The sequence below is a fragment of the Oreochromis aureus genome, linkage group 9, assembly GCF_013358895.1.
Source record: "Oreochromis aureus strain Israel breed Guangdong linkage group 9, ZZ_aureus, whole genome shotgun sequence".
In the NCBI taxonomy this organism is placed as follows: Eukaryota; Metazoa; Chordata; class Actinopteri; order Cichliformes; family Cichlidae; genus Oreochromis; species Oreochromis aureus.
In genome coordinates, this window is record NC_052950.1 from 26,594,406 (window position 1) to 26,600,405 (window position 6,000).

A 6,000-nucleotide genomic window follows, 5' to 3' on the forward strand; every position below is an offset into this window, starting at 1 on the left:
CTACACTAGTACTGATTTCAGTTTGTGTGCAGGAGGAGGAAGACAGTGGTGCAGTCTGCAGCGTGAATATGGGCATTACTTTTATTTTTATTGTACAAAAGAACAGGAGTGCGAAGGTGCAAACTGCATCCAGAACAGAAACAACTGCATTACGCTTCTAACACAATTCTGACTGTTTGCAAGTATCCGCAGCAACAGCACGCTAACCCTATGCTAGCCAAGAACCCATAGTGATCTTAAAGCTGAGTCAATGCAGACCCCGGCTCAGCAGCTAGACCCTAAACTTCAACAGGTAACAAAAGCATTGATGTGCAGTCAGGCTGCAGCCTATGTTTCTACCTGTTCACGTTTCTACAGCAGCATCACCATGGCATTCGCTTTGAAGTCTCTTTGTGCTGGTTTTCATCTTTCCTTTGTGCTGTCAACTTTCTGTTCATACATAAATGCTAAGAAAAAGATTGTGTATCCTCATATGGATTTGTGTTGGTGTGTGGGGCTGTGGCCTATGGGTTTATGTTGTTAAATAGTAATTATGAGACAATGTGTTTCAGGTCATTTTATCTAGAAATTCAAAAGTGATGTGTAATACAGATTTTTTGAGTAATAAACACTTGACCACACAGGATCCAATTCATTTGCATGCATGTAATTTCTTTGGTATGCAGCTTACAGATGGTGGAGATCTGAAAACTGATCACGGAATTGCTAAATTCTTATTAATTCCCATCCCTACTCACATTTGACTCTAGAAAACCTGTATAAAGTGGAGTTTATTGTCAGCTCAATGACTGCAATGTCCCACATCCACATTATTACCCTATGCAAAAATATTACTTTGCACGCAAAATTACTGTTAAATTTACAAAACAAGCATTCAGATCTATTTTTGTTCTCCCAACCCTGCTTATGCTAGTAAATCAGAGTAGTTTGGAAGCAATGGCCCTGTACAATCTCCATACAGTTTGGATACAATCTGCAAACTGCCCCAACCTAATGTTTCTCTTTAAGGAAACATGTGAACTTCCAGGTAAGTAAGTGTAGGAAGACAGAAGCCTGTATCTCTAAGGCAAGAAATGCGGAGAAATTCTGACTCCTTATAGAAAACAAAATATTCTTCTGTGAGGTCCAAGGAGGAAGCCAGAAGAGGCAAATGTTTAAATTAACAGTTTAAAATTGATTGGGGCCACAGCTGCAGTGATGCAGACATTGCATCAATCCATCTTGCTGAAAAGTGTAAAAGTAAAGCTGTCGATTTACTGGTCGATCTAAGTCTCCACCCTCACCCATAGTTACGAGATTTGGGTAGTGACAGAAAGAATGAAATTGTGCAAGCAGCGGAAATGAGCTTCCTCTACAAGGTGTCTGCGCTTTCCCTCAGCAGTAGTATTTTGATGTTTTTTATAATTCAGAGAAATTTTTGGCTAATGGTCATTATGAAAACTGTAAATAACCACCAAAAGGCAACAATAATAATTGTAATTCTTTTTTTTTTTTTTTTTTTTTTTTTCCTTCTTCTTCTTTATTTTTTTTCCTTTTTTTCACCTGTTGAGAAAGAAAGAAGAAAGCAAGCAGAAGAAAACGAGAGTAATAAACATCATCACAATGATATATGGGAATATGACAGTAAATACTAAATATTAAACATTATTGTGCAGCACGTAAGAGCGCACAGTGTGCTTTGAGGTAAGAGCCAAAAAGGGTGTAGTTTGTGTGTGATCACCTGTGTGTACACCTGTGAGCATGGACGCGCTTGTTTTTTTTTTTTTTTAAAAGGTTCCTTCATGTAATGATCTGCTAGAGGGTGTGGGGGGCCACTGCCCCGTCCTCCAGGGCATGAAGCAGGTATGGAGGAGATCAAAACTCCAGACATCCAGAGGCCCCCAGAACACAAGAGACCAAGGAAGACCAACAGAGGGGCAGCCGTGCCACTATCCCAGAAAGAGCTGAGGAGAGTCTCAGATGAGGGGTCACTCAGCAGCCGCGGAGCAGAAGCCAGGGGGGGTTGCAGTGACGTGCCCGTGAGCTCCGCCGGCAGCCAGCTGTGCCTGAGTGACCGAGCTCCGGGCCGAGAGGCTGAGGGCACCCGCCCTCCAGTGGCCCGAGCGAGCCCCAGGCTCCAGGCCCCGATAAGCAGCCGCCAAGGGTGAGCGGTGTGTACCTGGGCGCCCACCCCGGACACACAGAACCACCAACGCACCGATGTCTGAGGCGTCCGCCACCGGCAGGGGAAGTGGTGGGGGAGATAGGCCTCCAAACCTTGGAGGGCCTGAGATGTCCCCAGAGAGGTGGCGTCTGATACCCAACCTGACATATAGACACAGACATACAGGCACACACAGATACAAACATCCATTCCCACCCTCATGCTCTCATAAGCAATTATTCCACACTCAACCAACGTGGAGACAGACATAAAGAGACGCTGTACACACAATCACTCTCCCCAAGCGTACTCTAAGAACCGGGTCTGGGTACCCTTGCCCTGGAGGGGAAACTGCACCCAGACCCAGGTGGTGTTACCCTTTTCCCTGCGGTGGGGAGAAGCAGACCGCCCCGACTCCGTAGCAGCAGGGAGGCCCCACATTCCAACAATTGTAATTCTAATAGTTCTTAGCTGCTACCTTCCAAAGAAGCCAAATTTCAGTCTTTTTTGAGTTGTATTGAATTTTAACAATTAACATGGTAACTGAGGCCTCTAAAATCTCATACGTAGTTCTTGGGTTTCTTGCGTTTTCTCTCAGGGTTGTGTGGTTAACATGTTAACATGCTAACTTCCAAACTGGCAAAACTTCTGCTTTTATAGAGGTACTCCCACCTGCTAACGTTTCTTTTCTCGACACAATAATAACTGAGTGAGTGGGAACTGAAATAACCGTGCAAGTTTGATGTTGAGGAGCCTCAGCTGGGTTTTATGAGTGAAGGTGGGAATGATATCAACAGCTGAACAGGTTTAGCTATAAACCCTACTTCTTAACTCATCACTCTGCAGGGTGCTTCACTGTTCAGACAGACCATCTCATAAGCACAAGGTTGCAGGTTCAACCTCTATGGGAGAAAGACTATATATAGTCATTTAGCAATAGTGTGCTTGAGTAATACATAGAACCCCTATCTACTCCATCTAATTGTAATTCACCCATCGGGGAAGAGCATAATCTAAGAGTTTAAAAGGAAAAAAGAATCCCCCATAGATACCTTTACACCAGCAGAGTAAGCCTAGTGAAAGTTCAATCGGGAAGATGACTTCATTGACAAATTATTCATCTCCTGGTTTAATTTGGAAGAAGAAGACACAACTCCCTTAGCTTGCATCATCCAATCAGCTCAGGATTCTAGACTCACAAATCAATGCAGTCTGTATTACTTTGTACAGATCTACACCATCATACTATTGTCAAGGTGAGGGAAAAACCATGATTTCTTACATGATCTGTATTGTATCTGTATTATAGAGGACATACAAAACATAATCTGGCATTAGCAGTCATTGGAACTTAACCACCTGAAATTTTGTTATAGTTGTACAGAAAATTCCTCCTATTTTATGTAAGTAACATTTGACATGTCATATAGGTAAAATACAATATCCTCTTTGCTTCCTCATAAGAAAAAACATTGGTGTACAGTTGCCTCCAAGATTTGGCTGCAAGATAGGCGGAAATTGTTGTCAAGCGTCTCATTTCTGATGCCTTTCTTCGATGGCCTTCGAGTTCAGCTGAGAAGATAAAAGAACAGCATATGTGCATTCTCACAAAAGGTTGACAGTCAACATTGTCTCCCGGCTTCAGCAGGACTCCCGTGGGTTTCCTATTATCTTCCCTGAGATGATGATTTCAAACTCAGTCAGTCCACCAGCTCAAACTAGGCGGCTATAAGGAAGAAAAATAACACAGTGTACGAGGAGATAGAGCAGCTGAAACGTGATGCCTTTAAGAATTTTTCCTTCATTCTGAATTGAACACAGTGACCATTTTGACCTTGCCAGATATCAGTTGTTTAAAATGTTCATCCCATGACTCCTGACTACAGAGGGAATTTGGTGTTCTATAGAAATGTTATCTTAGATGTGTAATGCTGAAAGACAGAGAGAATTGTGTGCTACTCTTGCTCTTTATATACAAGGAAGAGATGACTGTTTTCTGGCTTTGAAAGTCATCTTGTGCACTCAAATCAGCAAGGTTGGTTTAGCTCTGTCAAAATAACAAGGCCTCAGGCCCCAGGCTGCATGTTTCCATGTTAAAAAAAAGAAAAAAAAATGTGTTGTAGGTGTTTCTGCTCAGACCTTGACATCAGAGTGTTGTTACTGCACACAGACCATGCTGGGAGACAGGGTGTATTTGTCTGTATGCAGCCACTACAACAAGCTAAAGTGCCATCAGGAAAATGATCTTATAGGTATTATCTGAGATCAAGCCAAATGTCTGGGTTCATCCCAGTGGAATGAAAACCTGAACAACCTGGCACTGGGTCATTTTTCTTTCAAGTGCAGATTGCTGTGAATGCAAACAGGTAGTCAAGCTAATGCAGTGTCATACAGGGTGGCATTAACTAAAATTAATGTGGATAATTAGAGAATAATTGAATCTGAGGAATGTGAGGTGACCTTTACTGTTGGAAGATGCTTTATTGCCTGCCCCAGTGAGGCATGTTCTTTTGAAACAAACAGTGTGACATAATTTACAGGTTATGGACCATCCTAATTTACTTGGACCATCCTAATGTCACGAGTATACTTGGTTACATCCAGGTAATTACTGTGAGTCTACCCTCACATAAATGTGTGAATAATGACATTAGTCTCCAAGCTGCAGGCTTTTACATTTTTCTTACTTTTTGTTAATGTTTGGTGTGGTTGAAAAAGAACTTTAGTCCACTGTTTTCACGCATTCTTTTTCCTACCAGCTTTCTTTTAACTATAACCAGTACAAAGGTTTAAAATGAACCTATGCCAAATGTTTTTGCTTTAAAGAACTCTGGGAAGGTTGTTTAATAAATTGTAAATGTTTGTGCTTCTTAAACAGCCCTAAAACAATGTAAAGCATATAAAGAGTTACCGTTTACTGCTTCCAAGATCCTGATGTTCCCGCCTTTTATGTCATTTGCTGAGGTCTGAGTCCTGCAGCTAAGGGATAACCTTCTAGGTCCTACATGAGCTGGTTGGTTGAAGCTGCAATTCAGAGTGCTCTGTTTTTTCTCTATGATATGTTTATTTAGGTTGGTTTATGTGTTCCTTTTTAGCTCATTACTCTTGATTGATTCATTCTTTGTTTCATTGTTTTGTGCTAGAAAAACCTTGTAGGGGAACACTGCCTTTTTAGTTTGATCCTGGAATTATTAGGGAGTTGAGTTGTGCTTTTCTTTTGTCAAAGTTAGTTAGCTGAAGACATTTTGTTTTAGGTCATGACTGTTTTGTTGCTACATTGGTCTTGGTTCTCTTTGACATTAATTGATTTTTAGTTGATTTTTTTTTCAACTGAGTTTTATGGTACTCCCCTTATACCCAGATCAATTTAGGCATGTAACAGTGCTAAAGAAGTTATTTGAGTTCCCATATCACTTGCAGCCATTCTGCTTCTCTCATTTTTCCCTATTAGTATCCTCTAAGGACATGTCCTCCCTGAGACTCTAAATGGCTCTGACCTGGAAATTTCTTTTCTTACTATAACCATCTAACCAAGTAAGGCCTCGGTCACACTGGCCTAGAGAATACTTGGTGACCCTTGGCAACCACTGGTTGCTAGGGAAACGTGCTATCAATTTCAAATAGTTGTTGGAGGTTTTTGACAGTGTTTGTTAAATTGATTGGTAAAGCCTGATTCTCATAGTCCTAGAGATCATTTACTGGCTCCCTGGTAACCACTGGTCACTGCCACTGGTTGGGAAAGGGTTGCTGGAAGCTGTTGGCAGTAGAAGGCATGAAAACTAATTGCAAAGAGAAACACTTCAGTTACATATATACAACTCTGGTCATTTGAAGGTTGCTGCAGTCACCAGTAGTTT